The sequence below is a fragment of the Rhinopithecus roxellana genome, chromosome 8 (genome assembly GCF_007565055.1).
Source record: "Rhinopithecus roxellana isolate Shanxi Qingling chromosome 8, ASM756505v1, whole genome shotgun sequence".
Lineage (NCBI taxonomy): Eukaryota > Metazoa > Chordata > Mammalia > Primates > Cercopithecidae > Rhinopithecus > Rhinopithecus roxellana.
In genome coordinates this window covers 106,624,174-106,648,742 of record NC_044556.1, presented here as the reverse complement: position 1 = coordinate 106,648,742, position 24,569 = coordinate 106,624,174, and the positions used below count along the sequence as shown (strand labels likewise).

General features: G+C 39.9%; 1 protein-coding gene across 3 annotated transcripts in view; it reads left to right on the top strand.

The window, feature by feature from the left end:
- The window catches only part of PLD5 (phospholipase D family member 5), a 426,876-nt gene that overhangs the window by 258,297 nt on the left and 144,010 nt on the right, over positions 1–24,569 (top strand). The gene's annotated exons all lie outside the window — the stretch shown is intronic.

The window sequence follows — 24,569 nt, the reverse complement described above, 5'->3', positions numbered from 1 at the left end:
AAGGCTCAGGCAATTGCTCCTACTGACATTATCTGCTAAGAGAGAGTGACCATACAAATGACGATTTCACTTATAGGCTAAACTCTCTCACTAGGTGCTGTTTGGTCTTTAAAAAAAAAATTTAATCTTTTAAATTGATTTTATCTGAAAAGTCAAACTTACATATATTGATCATGTGCAACATATTTTGAAATCTGTATACATTAGCTACATTGAGCTAATTAACATACGCATTATTTCATATGCTTACTTTTTGTGGTGAGAGCACTTGAAATCTACTTCCTTAGCAATTTTCAAGAATACAATCTCGTATATTGTTATTAACTATTATCACCATGTTGTGTGATAGACCACTCCTTATTGCCAGTCATCAGTCCAGTTATACAACCAGAGAAAGAAATTCATCCTAGAGCTTGGGGACCTCCATGCTGTGTCTCTTTCTCCTGATGGTCCAGCACACCGTGGGCTTGGGGTGTTAACACAGTCCTGCTCAGCTGGTGTTGCAAGTTTTCAGTGTGTTCGAATCAAACATGTATTTTCCTCCCCCTCCCTTCTCTCCTGCACACAAACCTACAAGTGATTAAACATAGAGCTTAGTCTGTGCCACCTATAGATGTTTTGTGATAACTTTAAGGAGCTGATAACAAAACTTTTTTATGAGGTTTCGTTTCGTTTTGCCAGAGTATTAATGTGTCAAGAATTTTCTTTCCTTTTGGATTCTTCAGATAGATAGTAGGTAGGCAGACAGGTAGGTAGATAGTTAGATGACAGATACATAGAAAGATATTGATAAACAGATAGATAGATAGATAGATAGATAGATAGATAGATAGATAGATAGATAGATAGATAGATAGATAGATAGATAGATAGCAGGTACATAGATATAGATAGATGATAGATAGGTAGGTAGGTAGATATGGATAAAAGAAAGAAAGATAGATAATAGGTGGATAGAGACAGATAAATAGATGGAAAGAGAAAAGAAAGAAGATAGGTAGGTAGATGACAGATACACAGAAAGAAAGAGATAGATGACAGATACACAGAAAGATAGATATTAATAGATAGATGATAGTTTATTTGTGCTGCTATAATAAAATAACTGAGACTGGGCAATTTATAAAGAACAGACACTTACTCTCTCACAGTTCTGGGGGCTGGAAGTTTAAGATCGAGGCACCAGCAGGTTCAGTGTCTGCTGAGAGCTGCTCTCTGCTTCCAAGATGGCGCCTTGTTACTGCGTCCCCCAGAGGGAACAAACGCTGTGTCCTCACGTGGCGGATAAGACAGAAGGGCAAAGAAGAGTCTAAGCTGGTTCCTTTCAGCCCCTGCTACAAGACACCAATACATTCGTGACTCAGTCACTTCCCAAAGACCCCACCTCTTAATACTGCCACAGTGGGGATTAAGTTTAAACAGATGAATCTTGAGGGACATTCAAATCATATAGAGAAATAGATCTTCAGATTTTCTCCCCATGAGATTTTAAAATTAAATTTCTCGATTTCCATATCTTTTTATCCACATTGTTTCCTTTCTGTTCCTTTTTGTCTGTAAAGGCAATACAAAGCATGCTCCTGGAGTGGACTCTTGGTCCCAGTGACAGTGTTCAGCCCTCTACATCCACTCATCTGCTCCCTTTGTGACTACAGTCATACATTTGCTGGATGACTGTCTCAGACACCCAGTTTAAAAGTGACCCCAACTTTCCCTCATTAGCACTATATGGCAAGTAAGTAAGCCAATTAGACAGAGCCTTACCCATATTAGTGAATAACCAATAGCCACAGGGACTTAATGAGCCTTGGCTGGGCATCTTTAGGTCATTTGGGTTATGATCCTACAAAGCATCAAACAAATGCTAGACTTTTAATTGGTCTTACTTGTGACGAAATTTTATGCATTAAAGTCAAAATCTTAATTGAAATAAGACTCAAACGCTTTCACTCTTGTTAATAACATTGTATTTTTAAATTGTTGAGTTCTGGTGTTCCTTTAGCTACATTATTTTAAAAAGGACAGGGAGCTGCTGAATTCTTTCTGTTGAATTCTAAATGTGATCTTTGCCATTGCTGATTTAGATTCAAGAAAGCTGCACTCATTCATCATTGATGGCCCATATTTTTATTTTCACATTCATGGATTAGGCTTAACAAAATCCTTGAAGGGGAAAATATATTCCTAAATCTGAGCACAAGAGAATGTGTAATTTTTTAAGTTAATGCAGGCTGCCCTAGTTTCCAACTTCTGCATTTTACAAGGTGATTGTTGAACAGCTTACTCCAAATCAGTGGGGATAGCCTATTGAGGTTTTGTTTTTGGTTTTTACCTAGGTTTTACTGCTTTGTAATTGTTTCTACAAGTACGTATGCCTGTATGTGCTAATTTAATGTAAGCCTTAGTAAGTATAATTTGATAGTTTCCCTCGAGTAAACGTTCTATTATTCTGGCTTTCATTTCCACTGTCTAAAATGTTGTCATCGTTAAGGAAGCTGAACATTTCAGAGGGTATTTTGTTGTTCAAGTGAAGGACGGTCCTCATGGTTATGAATGTGGAATCCTCTGGACAGGGGACTTATGAAGCTGCTTTGTATTGGCTTCGCTCTGGTAGTGGCTCAGATGGAAGTCAGGGTGCCCTGACAGTCACCCAGGCATGCTTTTCCAATATGTGCTTTCATTTCACACCTTCTCAAAGTGAATGCCACTTGGGCTCATGCTTGATTGCCTGAGGGCTGCTGCCTTTGTCCTATACGCTGCCATATTGCAAGGGATTCTTTCTTCCACCTTTCTTTACAGCACACTAAAATATTTGGCAGCAAGTCAGGAACTTTTCATCCTGTGTTTGTTTGACCACATTATGCTTTTTAGTGATAATTTGCAGAGTAATTAGCATAGTAACTAGGAACAGGTACTTTTGTGGCTGAGACCTGGTGCTAAAATTCCAAACTTGTCATTACTGTATGGTATAACCATAGGCCGGCACTTTCTCTGAGCCTCAGTGGTTTTTGTTGTTGTTGGTTTTTGAGACGGAGTTTCACTCCTGTTGCCCAGGCTGGCGTGCAATGGTGCGATATTGGCTCACTACAACCTCCAGCTCCCGGTTTCAAGCGATTCTCCTGCCTCAGCCTCCTGAGTAGCTGGGATTACAGGTGCCCGCCACCATGCCCGGCTAATTTTTGTATATTTGGTAGAGATGGGGTTTCACCATGTTGGCCAGGCTGGTGTTGAACTCCTGACCTCAGGTGATCCGCCTGCCTTGGCCTCCCAAAGTGCTGGGATAATAGGCATGAGCCACTGTGCCCAGCCTTTTCTTTTTATCTCATCTTTTTTTTTTTTTTTTTTTTTTTTTCAGTTAAATGAGGATAATAATAACCTCCCTGAGAGCTGTGAGAATTCACTTAGATAATATATTAAAAGTGTCTGGTGCAGGTGCCCACCTCATAATAAACTGTTAGTAAATGACATCCACTAGAACTGTGGCCTTAGTTTACCCCAGTGCGCACTATTTGTGTTTGACCTGTCAGTGCCACTAGTCCAGACTGGATTTATTTTTGCTTCTAAATTACAAACGTAGGTCTGTGATTTTCTGATGAAAGAAAAGTTTTAATCATACATTACAGATTGTCTTTGGGAATGCAGCTGGTTCGTTTGTATGGTTGTGCGCTAACTCTTGCTGGCTCCAGTTTGTATTGGAATTGTTCAGCTGGTGACACCAATGATTCCCCATCTGTGTTTTCCATCTCTGTTCTAAGAGCTACTCAAGTTAGGTCTGCAATTCAATGTGTTTAAACTTTCACAAGCGTTCATCTGATACATATAATATAGTTGTGCCCATCTAAACACATAAAATCTAAACATTTGCTCTGAAACATAGAATCTTGTGCTACAGGTTTTATTTTTATCCCTGATACATAACCTTGGCAGGATTAGCATTTTCAAGGAAATTCTATGCATATCCAACCTTGTGACAGGAGAGAAGTAGAATTTTATCTATTTCGTCTAGTTGTGGCTTTATGTATTTCTATTCTAGGAATGCTAGAATTTGGGGAGGATGTTCTTTAAGAGGTGAAGAAAGGCTGGGTGTGGTGATTCACACTTGTAATCTCAGCACTTTGGGAGGCTGAGGTGGGAGGATCATTGGAGCCCAGGAGTTCCACGCTGCAGTGAGCTGTGATCAGTGAGCTATGATCCACCACTGCACTCCAGCCAGGCGGTAGAGTGAGACCCCGCCTCAAAAAAAAAAAAAAAAAAAAAAAAAAAAAAAAAAAAGGCATACATGGTGGCTCATGCCTCTAATCCCAGCACTTTGGGAGGCTAAGGTAAGCGGATCACAAGGACAAGAGTTCAAGACCAGCCTGAGCAACATGGTAAAACCCCATCTCTACTAAAAATATAAAAATTAGCCGGGCTTCATGGCACAAGCCTGTAATCCCAGCTACTCGGGAGGCTGAGGAAGAATTGTTTGAACCCAGGAGGCGGAGGTTGCAGTGAGCGGAGATCACATCACTGCACTCCAGCCTGAGCGACAGAGTGAGACTCCGTCTCAAAAAAAAAAAAAAAAGAAAAAAAAAGACACTGAAGAGGAATAAAGATATAAATAAAAGAATAAATAGTAATCTTTCAGAAAGCCCTTATAATTCTGAGGGATCCCATGGTCAGCATTTTTAGCCAGTAGCTTTTCTATTTTTTTCAGTTCCAAACAGAAAAGCTAGTTGTTAAAAATACTGATCATGGGATCCCCAGAATCATAAGGGCTTTCAGAAGCCCTCGTCTCCACATCTATGTTCACAAATCCACATGTATGTTCTGAAGGGTACTAGGACTTTTTTTTTTCTTTGTTGTAGAGATAGTCTTGTTATGTTGCCCAGGCTGGTCTCGAACTCTTGGGCTCAAGCCATCCTCCCACCTTGGCCTCCCCAAGTGCTGGGATTACAGGTGTGGGCCACCATGACCGGCTAGAGATGTGTTGTCTTCTGACAGAGCGGTTCCTGCCTTGCCTGGAGTAGCCAGACACAGTATATTCATTATCCTTATTAGTGAGTAAGTTCCCTTACTTCTGTGACTCCGTGTCTGTTTTAAAAGTGGACATCTCAATTGCACCTGCTTTTTAAATCAATGTCATGAGAACTGGTGTGAGTTAAGATGCAAAGTTCTATTTCTGTTGTTTCCAGCAGGCTGTTCAGCATGAACCTTGGCCATGACCTATTATTTCTGTGCCCACCTTCTTCCCACACTATATTTTATCTATATTTTTTTAGCTCATGTCCTTCTATCCCTTTCTCATGCTTGGTCATTCTACTAACTTCCTCCTCTGTCACACACAGGAAAATGTATTCCAAATACTCACAGCTATACTCACACTCTGTGTCTCCTAACCAGCATCTTTTCTCTTCATAAGATCATGTCTCTTACTTACTGAACATAACAAACAAAACTAGAGGTTATCAGCCTGGGACTCTGCCATCACAGTGCTCCATCCCAGTACAGTTTCCGTATCTCCATGCATCTCCACCTCCTTTCCTTCAGCCTCAGAAGGAGGGTGTCTCTGATTCTCTTCCAAGGCTCTCTTCCCCCTGAGACACCTGGTCCCACGTTCTCAGGAATTTCATTCAAGTTTTTTTCTCTCTTACCTTTACATTTACCCTTTGCCTTTTAAATGGCTCTCTCCCCTCAACGTGTAAATACACTCAAGTCAATGAGGGGAAAGGAAAAAGAACTTGGCACTATCCATCCTAGATGCCCTCTGGCAGGTGCCCCCCACCCAATGCCTGCCCTTTTCTCCATGTTCGGGTTTATGCACCACTGTTCCTACCTCCGTGCAGTCCTCCAACCGCAGCAGCCTGGCCCTGCCCTGACTCCACTGAAACGACCTTGTCGAAGTCCCGGAGGACTTCCAGGTATGGAACTCGGTGGGAATATCTTAGACCTGCATCACATGACCCTTCTTCAGCTTTGAACACTGTGTACTGCTTTTTTCTTTTCCTTGGAACTGTCTAGTCCCTTGATTTCACTCTATATTTCCCTTCTGTCTCTGGCCACACTTTCTCAGTCTCTTTTGCTGATTTTGAATACACTATCTTTCCCTTAAACATTGGCTTCTTCTCTTCTTTCTCTTCCTCTTCCCTGGTTTTCACTTTCTTCCCTCTTGCTGCATTGATTGCTTCTGCTTCTGCGGCTGCATTCATCACCGATATGCAGATGGACCACGCATTGTTTTTCCTGAGTTCCAGGCGCAAATATTCAACAGCAAACTTCACATTTCCTCTTGGATATTCATGGAATACCTCAAAATCCATGTATCCAAAATGAAATGGATGTCCCACCCCCACCTGGCCCTCCATGTTCTTCTTCCATTAAGTTTTATCTCAGCAAATGATCTGACTATCCTATGTTTGCTCCCCAAAGAAACCTAAAGCTAACTTTGACTTCCTTCTCCTCCTTCAACCTTCAAAATCAAATCGGTCTGCACTTGTACATGTGTGTTTTAACATTTCTGGAAATGGTTCTCCTTTTCCCTCCCTACCTCTACTCCTCTAACTTAGGCCTTTATCATTTCTCTTGAATGATTGCAAATGGACATCCTAACAGTTTTTCCTGACTCCAGCGTTAACTATGTTCTATTCTTCACACTGAATGATGCTCCTACAAGTCAACAAATTCTTCCTGTCCCTTCCTTGCTTTACCCTTTTTTGGCAACTTGCTGAATTTTTTATTTGAATGTATTATTTTATTATGTATTAGGATAAAGTAACTAGTACATCAAACACATTTTATGATTAGTAATACTTGGGGCAAAGATAAGAATGTATCAATTTAAATTTGATTTAAGTATAATTAAGAAATTAATAGCACTGGTCTAGAAATAGGATCGGTTAAAAAAATAATATGGAACTCAAATGGCAGCAGAGAAGAGACATTCCAAAGTTCTCATCAAAGTTTCCCCAGGAGGCCTCTCCCACCTCCCTCCAAGCTGAGCCATCTGCTCCTCCCCATTCCCTTTCACCCTCCAGGGCTTCCCTGTCTCTGAGCATCACCGCACTGTAATGCATGTTTCTACTTTTAGGCTTTAACCCCAATGAGGGAAAGATGGAGACTTGAGGCCTGACATGTGTGTAGGCAACAAATAAATGTTAGTTGAATAAACAGTGCAAGCTTTGGGCGTGTAAAGCACTCCATAGAGTACACTTCAAACTTCCCAGATTTCAGATTAAGTCTTCATTTTTATAATACCGAGTATACTATTTTTCTCTTGGAGAGACTAAACAATGTGGCAAGTGACAAAATTTAAAATTGGGAGATTTAGAAGGGTTGAACAAGTTTGTTCTGACATGGTTGGGACCTAGAGGGTAGTGAAGGAATAACTTTCTCTATATGAAGAAAACCTTACTAGAAAGGAATTTCTTTATAATTAAAGCTTAGGATGGCTCTCAAATGTTATGCTAATTAGTAATTGATGGCACGAGCATTTTAAAAGTATAGAATGCTATATCAATGCTAATTTTCATGGAAATTTACATAGTATCTGTCTCCTACTAGAAAATAGCCCTTGAGAGTGACATTGAAAATGGCATTTGAGGAGTTGATATAATTCAAACTAGTTTGGTTTATGTTTCTGTTCCTTTAATAAACTCCTATGGAGATCAGAAATAAGAATATTTTGAATTTTTTTTCTACATTACTTTTCCTGGTCATTTGCCCAGTTAGATGATGGGGGTATGGATCATACTTAGGAGAACATGTGCAGTTTGCTGAGGTGTTCTAAATTCTTCACTCAACCATAGGGCTAATTAACCCAAACTTATGCAGAGGTATTAAGTGATTTCCTTCTCAAGAAAAAGTCAAGGGTATTAATGTTTCACTACCCCTCTGGTTGTTTTTTGCTCCCTCCCTTTTAACTTTCTTTGAAAGATGATTTGAAGGTGTTTAAGTCCATTTTGTGTTGCTACAACAGAATATCTGAGACTGGGTAATTTATAAAGAACAGAAACTTATCTGAGACTAGATAATTTATAAAGAACAGAAATTTATTTCTCACAATTCTGAAGGCTAGGATGTACAAGATCAAGGTGCTGGCATCTGGTGAGGACCTTCTTGCTGTACCATTTCATGGCAGACGGTGGAAGGGCAAAAGAAGACCAATCCTGTCTGTCAAGTCCCTTTATAAGGCCATTTAATATCATTGAAAAGGGAGGAGCCCAATGGTTTAAATACCTCTTAAAGGCCCCACCTGTTAATACTATCACATTGGCCACCTGTTAATACTATCACATTGTTTTGTTTTGAGACAGAGTCTCACTCTGTTGCCAAAGCTGGGGTGCAGTGGCACGATCTCAGCTCATTGCAACCTCTGCCGCCCAAGTAGCTGGGATTACAGGTCTGTGCCACCACACGTGGCTAATTTTTGTATTTTTATTAGAGGTGAGGTTTCACCATGTTGGCCAGGCTGATCTCGAACTCCTGACCCCAGGTGATCCACCCACCTTGGCTTCCCAGAGAACTGGGATTACAGTCATGACCCACCACACCCAGCTGGTCATTTAGTTTTAACACCTGAATTTTGGAGGGAACGTCTTCAAGCCATAGCAGAGAGAGTGTGGAGATACACAGTTTTGTAGACTTATTAAGGAAACTGATAAATTGTGGTTCCTCTTGAGGAAAGAGTACATGCTACCAACCTAAAAGAAAGAGGGTGAGGCACAAAATATAATTTAAAGAGTTTACTTGAGCCAAAGTGGGGGCAGCTGCCCAGAAGACTTACACTTAACTAACCCTGGATATGAGTTCCCTTCAGCCTTTGTTACAAACAGGATTTTAAAGGCAAAAAGGGTGACAGAGTGGGCTGATACAAAGTTGTTTGTCAGGAATTCTCATTGGTTTACAGAAATAATATTGATCAGTGATTGGCTATATATATTTTTTTTGGTGTGGTATTTTAAATTTGGTGTGGTGTATATTTTGGTGTGGTCATTTTCTTTTTTAAAAAAATATACTTTAAATTCTGGGATACATGTGCAGAATGTGCAGGTTTGTTACATAGATATACACATGATTAGCTATATGTTTTTATGCTATAGGATGTGGGTTATAGTGTCCAGTGTGGCATTATTAGGTTAATGTACAGCTATTTATGGCAATAGTAAGCCACTCATCAAGAGATGAACACATAGCTCAAAGTGGGGAGTTACAACATGATTGCTGTCTCATTTTCATGCCCTGCCCCAGTCTGATAATTTGAAAGGACTTGCCTTCCTCAGATAAAAGAACTTTGCTTTCTTCAGTGCAAAGTAACTATATAACAAAATGTAAAATAACTAGTAAATATAAAATAACTGCATAATAACCATATAACTATGTGGAACAAAAAATAACAGTAGTTCAAAAAAAAGCTTTAATCATAAGTACACCAACTTGATAAAAAGCAGCAAGACCAGAGGTGCTACGCGTCATGGTGTGATTTGTGCTGTTGGATAATCGTGGCCTCAGTGGAGACAAGACTCAGTGGGGATGAGATTCTGCTTCAGCCAGTCCTTTATTCTCCAGGCTTATTGCCTTCAGGTGACCACAGCAGCTGCTCAGAGTTAGGTTCACCAAGATTATGTACAAAGACGTACACTGAAGCATGGTTTTTAGAATTAGAGTAAACAATGGATCATTCACATATTGGAATACCAGTTACCAAAAATCACGTTGAAGGAGAATAGCCACTGTAAAGTAGAAGTAAAATCCCAAGCCCCCCAGCCTGCTGAATGGAGTCCCTCTTAACCAAGGAGATCCCCCAAAAACCTGAGAAACTGAGATCTTGGCTGTGACAAGAAGGCAGGTCAGACACAACTCCTAGAAGTTAGGCACAAGTGACAGCATTAAGGTTAAAATAGAGATCATAAGACTGACAAAACAGACTCTTTGTGACCATGAGATACAACATTATAAACAAGACCTAAGGCTATGCAAGGCAAGGGTTAAGTCACACCCTGTGAACCATAAAATCTCATTAAATGGGTTTTTGTTTTAACCCAGTATAATGTGACTTACTTTCCAACCAGACTCTGGTACAGCCTCACATGACAGCAGACTCCCTTCTCTTAAGCATTTCTTTCTACTGACTTCAAGGTTTCAGACAAAGCTTAACTCTTTCAACCAATTGCCAGCTAAAGAATCCCTAAAACCCACCTATGACTCATAAGCCTCCACTTGAAGCATCTCACTTTTTCAGACTGAACCAATGTATACCTTCCATGTATTGATCTGTGATTTCCACCTACAATTCCTGTCTCCCTAAAATGTATAAAACCAAAGCGTAACCCGAATGCTGCGGGCAACACTTTCTCAGGGTCTCTTGAGACTCTGTTCCCCAAGCTATGGTCACTCAGATTGGCTCAGAATAAACCTCTGTAAAATACTTTACAGAGTTTGATTTTTTCCTGCGAACACCACTGACAAGGGAAAAATGTTTAGATTATGTTGCTAAGTGAAAAGCAGGAGTCTACAAAACAGAAGCGATTGTGTTATTTCATTTTTATTCAACGATAATCTAGTTTTACATATGTGAAAACTTCTGCACCGTACTATTAAGGGTTACCTTTGAGTGATGAGATTATAGCTGATTTTGCTTTTCTGTGTGTGTGTGTGTGTGTGTGTGTGTGTGTGTGTGTGTGTCTTTTCTATGCAAGTATAGGGTGGGGGCCAAAAGTTCAGATTCTGGAGTGGGAATATGTACTTGGCTTTGTCACTTGTGTGACCTCTGTGAGTTATTTATTTATTTATTGGAGACAGGGTCTGACTCTGTTGCCCAGGCTGCAGTGCCGTTATACAGTCCTAGCCCACTGCAGCTGTGAATTCCTGGGTTCAACAGATCCTCCTGCCTTAGCCTCCTGAGTAGCTGGGACTACAGGCATGTGCCATCATGCCTGGCTAAGTATTTTTTTGTAGAGATGGGGGTCTTGCTATGTTGTCAGGCTGGTCTTGAACTCCTGGTCCCAAGTGATCCTCCTGACTCAGTCCCCCAAAGCACTGGGATTATATTTCTGTGAGTTATTTAACCTGTTGAAACTTCAGTCTCCTGATTTCTAAATGGACTAATAATAGTAGCTACTGCCTAGGGTTATTCTGAAGATTAATGAGATAATAAAGTATTTACCATAGTACCTGGCACATGATAGGTACTTTAAAACATTTTTCAAAGAAACTTGAGCATATGGTATGAGGCAGGGAAATGCTGTGAAGGAAGGAAGGAGGCAGGTGGTGAGTTCACTTTGTAAATGTTGCCTTAAGATGCAAACTGTGGTGGGTCTACCTGGTGAGAAGCCACAGTACTGGACCCCACTTGCACCAGAACAGACTTCCTTGCTCAGCATGTCTGTGCTCAGGATATGAAGTCTAAAGAACAAATTCCCGTTCCCACTCCCAATTCTTGCAGGGAAATTTCCTCATTTATATCCTAAAGGGCTTCTCAGTTATAAATGTTGAATGAGAATGAGTTAAAACTACCAATGGATACTAAATCTTTCATGTAGTTTTGAGGAGGAGGTGTGCAGAGATAGGATCTAACTCATTCTGACTGGCTTGAGAATTGGGTCTGTGCTTCCTCCTGAAGCCAAACTTCTGCTTTCTCCAAGGAGCCTACGCCACTGCATCCCCACATGCTGTGCAGAACAGGCAAACGCTTGATTTGAGGCTGTTACAGTGAACAAGGAGGCTGATGAATGAATCTAATTATTCACAAAGCAAAGCTGATGAGAAGGCAAATGCCAGCTTTTGAAAATGAAGTCTGTGCTTCTGTGTTCCCTTAAGCAAATTCCCTCTAATTACGCCTCAGTGAAGATTGTTCATGCTTCAGTTTGGAAAGGCATTATTGAAAGAGTAGCACCTTGACTCTGGTTTGATGTTTCCTTACATGCAAATTATGCTTATCTTTTAAATTAACCTTCACTAAAAGGCTCCTTTTTTTTTTTCTTTTCCTAACCCACAGAAGTCAGTATTATAGTGGTTCAAGTTTGAAAAACGTGAAGGTTTTATATAATACTGGAAAAACAACAGCATGGTAATGTACTTGGCACATGCTTGAGGCTCCCAGCATAATCAGTATTGACAAAACTTACTCATAAGCTGAGTGGATTTTATATGATTTAGTTGGAGATTGTAAAATAACTCAGTAACATTTTGGAAGTAATAAGCAGCTAATTAAGTCTCTGAGTTCTATTTGAATTTCAGAGTTTGGTATCCATCTTATTCTAATTTGGAAACTTAGGTAGAACTTTATTTTCTGATTGGTTGTTACTGAGTCTACGCTTAGAAAAGATGTCTTTGTCCAGGGCTGCTCATGATTCAGAAGTTTATACACATTCAATAGATGGTTGTTGACCACCTACGAAGGCATCATGAGAAGTTGAGGCCTTGACCCCTGAAATCTCAGAACAATGATGACCTATGACGAATTTTTTGCAGTGCATTCTCCATAAGGAAGCAACACTCTCTTCCAACAACTTACTTCCTAGTAGCTGTTGGAAATCACACCCTGCTCACACATATGCCTCCTCTCCATTGTCTCTAAACCCATGCCTCTGCAGGAGACATATTTGTATCCACACTCATTTAAAGCCAGTACTCGGCCAGGTGAATGTGAATCTGTTTTCCTCAGCTCAGGTACCCGGTGAGGTTTTCCCAAGGATAAATTCCTTTCAGTATCTATTCGGCCTTAGGTATTCTATTACTCAATTGGATGCTGCTTTGTTTTGTCTCCTGTTTGTCCCCATGTGTATCTCCTATTTGTCCCGTGAACAGGGACCAAGTCTTCCTGGATCACCTCTCCCACATGATGAGTACTTTGGAGCAGCTTACATGTCTGCTGGTGAGGCTCCTCTGCAAGAATACATCATCGTATTTAACTGCAGGTTAGGTGGAGGCAAATGAAACGAATCCTCTAATTTCCCATGCTATCACAAAGAGTGACTTTTGTGAACATTTCCTGTATCCCAGGATATTCCCCGCCCAACCATGGGCCAACACACTCTATCAGGTAATACATGCATATATTTCATTAAATGGAAGGCATATTTATTCTGAATTTGTTATGAGACTTGAAAAAGGTCCAGACAATTTGGGAGCTCTAAGGAACAGAGAAAAATTGCTCTTAGGCCTTCTAAATCATTTTGATCCGGAAATGGGAATACCAGCTGCTATTCAAAACCACCGTGTTTTTGAGGAACTTATATATTAGTTTTACAATCTAAGAAGTACATGGAATGTGAAAAGACCTGACATTACAATGTTTCCAATTAAAAAGCAGAAGCTCTGTTGAATTTTCAGCAGAATAGTGCTAAATCACTCTGCAAGCTAGAGATGCCTCACACAGAGAGAGGAGCCCCGAGAGCTTTCACTTTTGAGTTCATGGGCAGCGGAGATGCTTCTGTCCATAGTAGAGCCATGTTGGACAGGATCTGGCCTAGGAAGGGTTTCCCAAACTCCTTGTTCCTCTTCTATTGTCCCTTGCAAAGGGCCCTAAACTAGAAGGCACTGTGTTGACTGAAATGAATTCTTGCCATGTACATAGAGCTACCAGTGCTCAATAAACATTTCCCGGCTTGAGTTTCCAGACAGGGTGGGATTTCATCTCTCCTAAGCTGAGAATGGGCTCCTCTGGTAGTAAATATCTCTTCCTGAATTATGTACAGATCTTTCTTTGCCCTCTGGTTCCGTTCTAAGCTCTCCCCAGGATATACCCTTTGCCTCCAAAGCTGCGGTTATAACCCTCCTCATTGAATTTGCTCTTCGGAAGAAACAGAATGTCATATTCACCTCTGGGTTCTAAGAAGGAGTTGTACACACTCTAGGTCGCTTCTTCAGAAACCAGTTTGGCCAGAGTCTCTTTAAACTGCCTTTTTCCACTCAAGCCTCCCCCTCCTCCCCTCCTCAGCTCAGCCTTTGCGCTCGCATAAGACACAGCAGGCCCTGGCATATGTGTTAAGTGCGTGCCAATCCCCCATTTGTGGCACAGCAAGCTGTCTGTTTGGCAGCCCCAGATGCCTCCTTTCCTCATTTTTGCTGTTTGAGGACTCTGGTTAGTTCCTCAGATGAAATTGCCTGAGAAGCCATTTTGTCACATTTATGTCAATTCCTTACTGGAAGGAAAGATACCGGGAATGAGCTTTTCAGAGGCTAAGGAGAGAGAGGTGAGGCACAGACTCTAGTCATAAAAACCTGCCTGTAATCACCAAGAGGTGGAATACACATTCAACTGTCAACTTGCTGTAACATTTCCAAATTAGAGGATCATAATATGATTTACCAAAAGTTTTTTTGCTTTCTGAAACACTCACCAAAAAACCTCACAAATCCTTGGTATATTTGCAATATGATTATAATCAATGATAGTTCCAACTAATAGGTTTTTTCTATGTGCTTTACCTGTATTCTTATTTAACCCTCAGGCATCCCAGAAAGGAAGATGCTGTTATTTTCACTTCACAGATCAGAAAACTGAGACACAGAAAAGTGGAATTATGTGTCTATGATCCATGGTTAATGGGTGGTAAAAGATACTTGTGTTAATTCTTGACAGAGTGCCCCATGCGTGTGATTTTAGCCAATATTATTGGATATTTAGCAAAAACCTTAGAAAATGACAAAAACATCCACCCTCTTGTGCTTAACAACTTTCAAATTACATTTAAAAATGCCTAAGGGCTGGGCGCAGTGGCTTATGCCTGTAATCCCAGCACTTTGGAAGGCCGAGGCGGGCAGATCATGAGGTCAGGAGATGGAGACCATCCTGGCTAACACGGTGAAACCCCATCTCTACTGAAAATACAAAAAATTAGCCGGGCATGGTGGTGGGCGCCTGTAGTCCCAGCTATTCGGGATGCTGAGGCAGGAGAATGGTGTGAACCCAGGAGGTGGAGCTTGCAGTGAGCCGAGATCATGCCACTGCACTCCAGCCTGGGCGACAGAGTGAGACTCCGTCTCAAAAAACAAAAACAAAAACAAAAACAAAAAAACAGCCTAAGAAATCTATTTATGGCTCTACTGTGTGTGCAGTGAAGCCATTTTATAATACATATTTTGAAATTCGGTGAAGCATGACTGTTTGTTCTCAGTAAGACAGGCTGGAGAACAGGAGACTGCACCTGGATTGCATGTGCAGGTGTGTATCGTGATAAAATACGACAGACTCAGATTACAATTCTAGCTCTAGGACCTTGCACAAGTTAATCATTCATCAATTAACTCATTCACTCTTTTAACAAATGTTTATTGCATTCTTACAATGTGCCAGACGCTGATGAGGTACTGACAGAAATGACTTGATCTGATTTGGGTTTTTTAATGATCATTTTATCTGCATGTGGAGTTTGGATTAGAGGGACACTGAAACAGGGAATCCAGTTAGTGGTCTGTTTGCGTATACCAGGCAAGAGATCAATGTGGCTTGGACTAACGAAGGTAAAAAGAAGTAAATATATTCCAAATAAGTTTTGGGGATAGACCTGGCAGGTCTATTATCTGTGGGGATGGGGCTAAGGGAAAGAGGCAAATCAAGGATGACTCCCCAGGGTTTTGGTCTGAGCAAATGATTAGAAGGTGTTATTTACTGAGATAAGAAAGGTAATAGGAGAAATAGACTAGGTATTTAGGGGAAAAAAAAGGATGAAGGGTGTTCTGTTTTGTGTTTATTAAATATGTAAGTAGAGAGATTAATGTAGGTGTGACTTATATAAGAAAAGTAAATATATGGGTAGGTATAAATGAATATTGATCATATAAAACCATGGTAAATAATATTTTCCGAGACTTAAAATACATGTAGATTCAAAAATAAATGACAAAAATAGTACCGAAAGCAAGACTGAGTACATGGAGTTGAAATGTCTAAGGTCTTTGCATTGTCCAGGATGTTACAGAAGTACAAAGTAGTCTCTAGAAATTCAAGGAAGCAGTTATGATATCCACAGTAACTGTTAAAAGAGCAGATTGGATAAATGATGTTTTAAATCCAAACATATTAGTAATTATATTAAATATAAATGCCCTAAATTCTCCAATTAAAAGACAAAAATTATCACAGTGGAATGTATATACATATACATACAAGTGTGTGCATATATATGTGTGTGTGTGTATATATATAAATATTAAAATATCCATTTTATATATTAGGATACTGAAGATTTGATAGTAAACAGAATGAAAAATATCTTACATATGACATTTCCAAAAGAAAATTGATATGGCTATACCAACAAACAACAAACTATATAAGAAAGCAGACTTTCATGCAAGAAGAATTACCAGAGATAGCCATTTCATAATTATTAGAAAGTCAATATAATAGATATAACTATCCTAACTTTAAGGTGGACCTAAAAGTAGTCCCCAACTATAAAAACCAAAACTGGCAGAACTAAAAGGAGATAAATTTATAATCATACATTAGAGATTTAAATGCAACTATCTCAGTTGCATTCAGATGTTACAGAAGTATAAGATGATCTCTAGTAACTCAAGGAAGCAGTTATGATAATATGGGGAGATTTGAACAATTAATATATGGGTCCTGAGTAACACATATAGAGCACTGCAACCAACAAATGCAGAGTGCACATTATTTTCAAGTGGGATGAAAATTTTGTGTGAGTAGACTATATGCTAGGCCATAAAGTAAATCTCAAGACATTTTAGAGGATTTAAATCATACAGCGTATGTTTCATATCTATAGGAAAATTAAGCTAGAAACTGAATAACAAAAAGACACTGGAAAACCTCCCAATGGTTGGAAATGAAGCATTCCATTACTTTTTCTAAGTAATGCTAGGTTAACAAAGAAATAACAATGGAAATAAACTTTAAAACTCTTTTGTAATATATCAAATTTGTGTAATGCAGCTAAAGTAGCGATTAAAGGGAAAATCATAGTCTTCATATGATAGAAAAGAAGAAAAGCTGAAAAATCACCTATGCATTCATCTCAAGAAAATTTTAACCCCAAGAAAGCAGAAAGGACAGACTGTTAAACACAAGATCAAAAATTAATGATATTTTAAAAATAGATCATAGAGAAATTCAGTGAAGCCAAAAGTCGATGTTTGAAAAGATTCATAATTTCATGACCCCCTGGGGAGACAAGTCAAGAGAATAAAGGAGAAAGCAAAACTTACCGGTATCAATGAGTGGAAAAACGAGCATATGCAGATATTAGAGACATTAAAAATAGGAGGATGTCATGAACAAATTTTTGCCAATAAATTTTAAAATTTAAATGAAATGGACAAATATCTTGGAAACTTCTTAACAAACTGGCACAGAAAGCAAGAGAAAATAAGAGTACCCTCATGGAATAGCTATAGGAATTAGAGGGTAGTGTATCTAAAGCATTTAGCACTGAGACCGGCAGATTTTTAGCTCTTAATAAATGACTGTTACTAATGGGATCCGTATATGTGGTAAGAACAGAGTTGAGGAATCTCTGAAGCAATGATCAATAGTGTAGATTCATGGGCCACTGGCACCTTTTTGTGAGTTTTGTGAGTTTCAAGAGACCAGAAGCAGCCATGTGGAATGTATGGGCTAAAGCAGACCCTGCAGGCACAGATTAGATCTGGGGAAGAGGAGATGGTAGATTCGTGCTCATGGTGAGAAACAGTTTCATCGGGACAGTTGCCATGTTCCCTGTTCATTAAGAAAGTCACCTGACCTGAAAACATATGTGAAGGGCCGGGCACTGTGGCTCACGCCTGTAATCCCAGCACTTTGGGAGGCCGAGGCAGGTGGATCACGAGGTCAAGAGATTGAGACATCACCATCCTGGCCTACATGGTGAAACTCCGTCTCTACTAAAAATACAAAAACTTAGCCGGGCGTGGTGGCGGGCACCTGTAGTCCCAGCTACTCAGGAGGCTGAGGCAGGAGAATGGCGTGAACCCGGGAAGCAGAACTTGCAGTGAGCCGAGATCGCGCCACTGCACTCCAGCCTGGGCAACAGAGTGAGACTCCGTCTCAAAAATAAATAAATAAATAAATAAATAAATAAAAATTTTAAAAAATAAAATATTCCTAACCATGTTAAAAATTATGCTGGCGTTTTAAAAATGTTTAATTTTGATATACTATGTCACAGGAACAAAGAGTTTATAAAGGAACTTGTATTTTTTTAAATAAAAAAACCCCTTATAACCAGACGCAATTAGAAATGTTCTTCCTTCTCCCTTATTGCATCTTACCCTTGAGATTAAAAGCTAGTGTGAATTTGGGATTTTTTTTGTCATTCTTTAATTTCTATTCTTTACTTCGTTTTTCCTGTTTTTGAAACTTATATGAATAGACTGGGTGCAGTGGCTCACGCCTGTAATCCCAGCACTTCAGGAGGCCGAGGCAGGCGGATCACTTGAGGTCAGGAGTTTGAGACAAGCCTGGTCAACATGGTGAAACCCCGTCTCTACTGCAAGTACAGAAATTAGCCGGGTATGGTGGCAGGTACCTGTAATCCCAGCTCGAAACCAGGAGGCGGAGCTTGCAGTGAGCCGAGATGGCGCCACTGCACTCCAGCCTGGGCGACAGAGCGAGACTCTCTCTCAAAAAAAAAATATATGTCAGCTGACGTCTTGTAATGAGTGACCTGAGTATAAAGGAAGGATAAGTACTACATTTATGTTACAGTTCGAATATGAAGACCTGTCAATTTATTCCTATAATATTTTGATAAGTTAATACATAGCTACCCTGATTTATGGCTAAAAAATATTCTTGTGATGTTTCAAAGGCCCTCTTTTCCTTAAGTTTAAAAAGTATGAAATATATAAAAGATTAACATCCTTAATATACAAAGGCGTTTTCCAGTCAATTATAAAAAAATGTGAACAACCAAAACTTTTAAAATGGGACCAGAATATGAAGAGAAAATTTATAGAAAAAAATGTATCAAGATAAAAACCATATAAAACAAAATTCTCAGTGGCATTCATCTTTAAAGAAATACAAATAAGCAAATGCATTTTTTTAACCTGTCAGATTTGAACTTACTTGGTTTTGGACAATTTACTCATCCTCTCTGGGCTTTTGTTTTCCTCATTTATAAAATAGAAAGTGGAGAGAGAGAGAGAGAGATACATACATACATATATACATACATACATAGATACATAGAGAGTAAAGCAAGTTCGTTCTTCTTCAAAGCCTTCTTCAATATTTTTAGTAATTGTAGAGGTCCTAGAGGCAAAGAGTAAGAAATAAGTAAACTTTGTGGCCTGTAGAAATATACGTATGAATAAATTAGTGGGCTAGCTTCTGCACAGTACAGGTGGAGAAGCCTGTACCTAACCAACCCAAGCACGTTTATAACCAATTGGCCTGTAGAAATTTCCAGGCCTTTGAATTATTTTTCTCAGAAAGCTTGATTCCGGACAGTTGCCTTACCACAGTCGACACAGTGGCAGATGTTAGCATATCACCTTATTTGTCGTTTTTCAGCACTACCCAGCACTACTAACCATGCTGTCGAGTCTAGGAGGTTAGCTAATAAGCTTCCCTTTAATGAGATTTGGAAAGGATTGTCAATTGGAAATGACAGTTGGTATAAGAAAAGAACATAGTGTTCAGATGTTTTGCTAGGGCTCCTTAATTTTTAGGTATTTGAATTGAATAGAAATTAGGGGGCTTTTTAAGATCTCATAACTTCTGGGACCATGAAAAGACAATCAGGGCTTTTTCAATGTGATAAAAACTTATGTAACCTCAGGGTTTTCTACCCTACAGAGCCTTTGTCTAGGGGGTTATGTTTCCATGGGGAGATTTCCAGACAGCACATCAGTGCTCCAGGCAGTGCTGGTGGGTCTGACCGACAACTTCAGAAGAAAATCCAGACCTTTGTGTAGAACGGTTTAGTACCATTTTGCATTTTGTGAGTCTCCTCTCTGATTCTTGGCTCAGTCTAACGTAGTGTTCCTCAAACGCTGTTTTCTTTTTTAATGAGACCAACTGCAAATTAATTATTAAAATAATATCTCTACCAATCATCTTTCTCTAAATTTGTTTCTGCCCAGCATTTACCTTGTAATTACACCCTTTACGGCCACCCAGTTCTTTTCCCAGACTGATTCATGTTCTTTTATTAAGCTGAGCTAGAACTTTATAGCGCCCATGAGGTGCTCCAGGAAGAAAGTGTCAACATACAGGATGAAGAAAGAGGGTAGAGCCATATTAACTGATTTTCTTCCTTTGTCACGTATGACTATTTTTCATCCCTGAATTCGCCACATCCTTCTCTCCATCAACCAGCTCTGTACATCCTGCTGCCTCCACCCTCACCTTAAAAATAGTTTTTGGTTTTTTTTGCATTATATTTTCCCTCCATCCTTAAGCCTGAGAATTTTCATTTTCTCTGCCTTTGGCCTAAAACTCCCTGACCTTTCTTATATATTTACCTCCACTTTTTGCAGAGCCACGTATCTTCAAAGGGAAAAAACTCCCACAGGCCCACTTCACCAAACCTAGAAAGAAGACCATCAGAATTACTTATAAAGCATCAGTTCAATTCTGAGGTCATTACATTTGCTATTAAATAATTCACAGGTCATTAACTGCCCAGGCTGTGTCTTTCAAGCACAGCTGTTGAAGGAACTAAATACTATAAATCATTAAGCATATTAAAGGAGAAAAATGTTGGGGGAGAGCAGTGGAGATGGATAATTAAATCAAATAGTGGAGATGCTGAGCAGGAGGAAGTAATGGGATTTGGAGGCTAACTCTGTGCCAAGGGAAGATCGATATTCCAAGGTAATGCATGTCTGGGGAGTAAATGGAGCTGCCAAGCCAGTGGAGGCCATGGAAAGATCTGTGAGTTAGGGAGGAAACATTTCTATAGATGGAAGGGTGCTGGCCACTTGCCATGTGCAGTGTAAAATAAAGTCTTGACAGCCAACTAGGGAGGTCTTGAAGAGGTTGACAGTTAAGAACAGTGAAGTAGATGTTTGTTCCTGGTGGAAAATCTAAGGGCCACTCAGAAAAAAATTTTCTTATCTGCATCCCTTTCTGTAGCCACGAACAAAACACCAGGAGAAGCTGCATGCGGCTAACTTTTGGCAGCCCTTCATTAAACAGATTTGCCCAAATACAGTTTTCAATTCCCCAACTCTGACACAAATAGTAATAATAGTCATAACAAATATTTATTGAGTATTAGATGCCCATGATTACCTCTTTTAATTTTCTCAGCAGCTTTAAGAAAACTCTTCTATTATTGTTTCCTTTTTTCACATGGGACTCTGAGAGATTAAATGACTTGCCTGAGGGGACAAGTTAGTAAGCGGTGGATGTGCAGACTGTCTGGTTTTAAAAACCCTCCATTTCATCAGAACCTGCTGTGCAGTCAGGCACCTCCTGCTGCTTGTTGGTAGATCTAGATTCTAGGAGAGACAGGAAGAAGGACTTCTTTACACATTTGTATTTGGTCTTATGTAATCATGTTAATCAGAGTACACATAAGTAAATACAACACATTTCCCCAGCCATACACATAAAGGAAAGATCTTTAAAGACCACCTCAGCTGTCTTTGATAATTTTGATGGTTATATAATAAAGCACTTACTCTTAACAGGCTTTAAAACAATTGAATTATGCGAGGTAACACAAAAAGTGAACCAAGTATCAGTCAATACAACATAAGCTTTCTCTTTTTAGAATTATAGGCTTCTAATCATTCATTCCACCAACAAGGACTGTGTTTCTTCCGGAGCACACACAGAGACTATGGGACAAAGATGTGATACTGTGCCCACTCCTGTTGTTCCTCTGAGGAGCACAGAGATCCTACAGCATGTGCCAGACAATGGGGGATTTCAAATGAATAAAATACACGTTCCAGTTTTCTAGCTGATAACCCAATGGGAGAAAAGCAAGACCCCTGAGTGACTACAGTACAAAGAAGGATGAGATTGTTTTCCCTCAAACTGTTATAAATTTTGAATGATCACCTTTTATTTCATGACATAATATAGAACCCAGACAGATTAGGCAGATAGATTTCCGGCCTGAGGCAGCTCCAGGTATCCCACTTGAACTGGGATGAGCTGCAAGCCTCCCAGTGAGTTAAGTACCCAGACAGAGGATACCAGGGCAGAACCTTCACAATGTCCTTCTGTGAGCTTTAACAAAAGCCTGCTATGGCTCCCACCACGCTCCCTGAGGTCCCTGCTTGGCCCCACAGTCATCCAAAGGCTCTGCTCACTCAGATGGCCCCATAACCTCAAATAGCCATATCATTCACCTTCTACCCTTGCTAATGTCTCAGAAATTGATTTTTTTAATATAAGGATTCTATGACTTCACAAAGTTTGATTTCCCCCAGAGAACTCTCAAAGAGAATTCCTCAGATGTTAGTTTCTCACACGTAAAATGCTTCCAGTAATTAAGTTTCTGTGCAAAATCCATCTCTTTTTTCAAAACTTCCCATTCTTTTCCTTAGATCGTGGAAACTCCTCTGCTCAATAGTAGCGTGTCTTGAATGCTTGAATGCCTCTCCATTGCACCTTATAGGTGTATTTGTCACTCTCTAAGGAGGACCGCCAGACCTCCTGCTAGCAAGGGGATCATCAACCTCCAGTCCATCTTCAAGATGCTCCTTCAGCCAACAATAGGGCAGCTGGGCTGATAGGGCAATGGATGCAGAGTATCCATGAAGTGCAGGAAGCGGGCAGCAAGTGTTTCACACCACAGATCCCGATACCCTAAATTCAGATGGCTTCTGGCATTAGGTGTTTTATTGTTTTCAGGATTTTGCATTGTCTTGATCAGAATTGCTTTTATAAGCATACCTGGACATGCTTAATGTTTTCTCACTTGCAAATTACCTCAGAGAGGTCTTCACCACCCTCATTTCTGTTTGTTTCTGAATATGAAGTATATAAGTCTGTGTCCAATCAGGAGACAGAAACCACATAGCAACTTAAACTAAGGGAAATGTAATATAAAGAATTACTTATCTCTGGTTCAAAACTGTAAGAAAAGTCTATGTTACAGGAGGGATGAGGGGGTGTATGCAAAGCTAGGGTTCAGACACGTCGGAGAATGTGTGATTGCAGCCCTCTGGATACCGACGTTGGCTGGTCTGCCTGTAGTCTAAGTGTGGCCCAAATGTTGTATGGGGTATACTTATATTAAGGAATTATGGCTATTTATCTGAAATTCAAATTTAATGGGAGTCTTGTTTTAATAAGTCTGACAGTCCTGCCTCTCAGATGCAAGTAAGGTACAGGTGAGCCATAGCAGGTGGCCAGGCATGCAAGAAAGCAGAGGGAATAGGGCAACTGGCCTACATGGCACCCGTGTGGAGAGGGCCATAAGAATGTTACCACCCGCCCAGGCCAGGGCTGCAAGGGCACTGAGGGACTATGTCTTTTAGGCATGTGGCTGTCACTGGGCATCACCAGATCTCTTCACACCCACACCAGTGGCCCACCACGCACCAGCTGAAAATGGCAGGAGAGCCCCTTTGCTCCTGCACTGTCCCTCCAGCACCTCTACCAAGAAAGCTCAACCTCATGCTGTCTGTGCAGGAGAAAAGCTGAAAGGAAACTCCTCCATTATCACAGAGCAGGTATTGAAGGACAGTTTGGGAGCTGAGATGCAATACGTTGAGAACTGGCACCTGAAGCTTTATTCTTTCCTCTACCAACTGCACAAAGTGTTATTTTACAAGGTCATCTTCCTTTCATGTAAAATATTAACTCGTGTTAATCTTACACAATCTCTGCAGAGTAAATGACACATGATACCAGCTCTGATATTTGTATAGAATCATCGAATTTGGTAACTTCTCTACCCAACATGTTTTTCTTTTTCCTTTGGTGATTTCTAAGGAAAAAAAGGGAGAAAGAAATTTAAGAGAATTCCCCTGAGCTGCAGTCTCATAAAACACAATCACACATGCTTTCTGTTCCACGGTTAAGGATGGGAAGACAGTCACTGACACATTGCTTGTCTGTGTGAAAAGAACCATTTTTCAGCATCCTGGATTCTTTTTTATTTTTAATTGGGGTATTGAAGCTGTCAACTTCTAATTTCAATCAATTGTGAGCCCAATTCTTCCTTGGCAGGCTTCAACCTGGAAGCTAATTCAAACAGTATGTTTTTCTAAGGAAAGGTTTAGAAACGGAGGGATTCTGAAGTTGAAAAAGGAATGGCTACTGGAACATATGTATAGGTTAGCTTAGCCAGACTCTCTTCCTCTCCCTACCAATGGTGAACCCATATTTTTAGAAGCAGGTGATTTTTCCCCCAGAGTATTGTATCTTTGTGATAGAATAGTTTATGAAAACACTATTCAGAAATTCTGTTTGTTGTAGAACAAAAGATTTCCCATGGTGCAAACCTCCCTTTAAATCTCTTAATAGTATTTAAATGTTATTGGCCTCTAATTATGATGCTTGTGAAGTTATTTTTTGTTGTTTTTGTTATTTTTTTTCAAAAGCAAAATAATTCCTTCTGGAGATGGGAGAAACTGCTTACATTCTCGACTCACTAGATACTAGACAGAGCTTGATATAAAAAAAGCTATGTAAAACTTTAGGCTAAATGAGA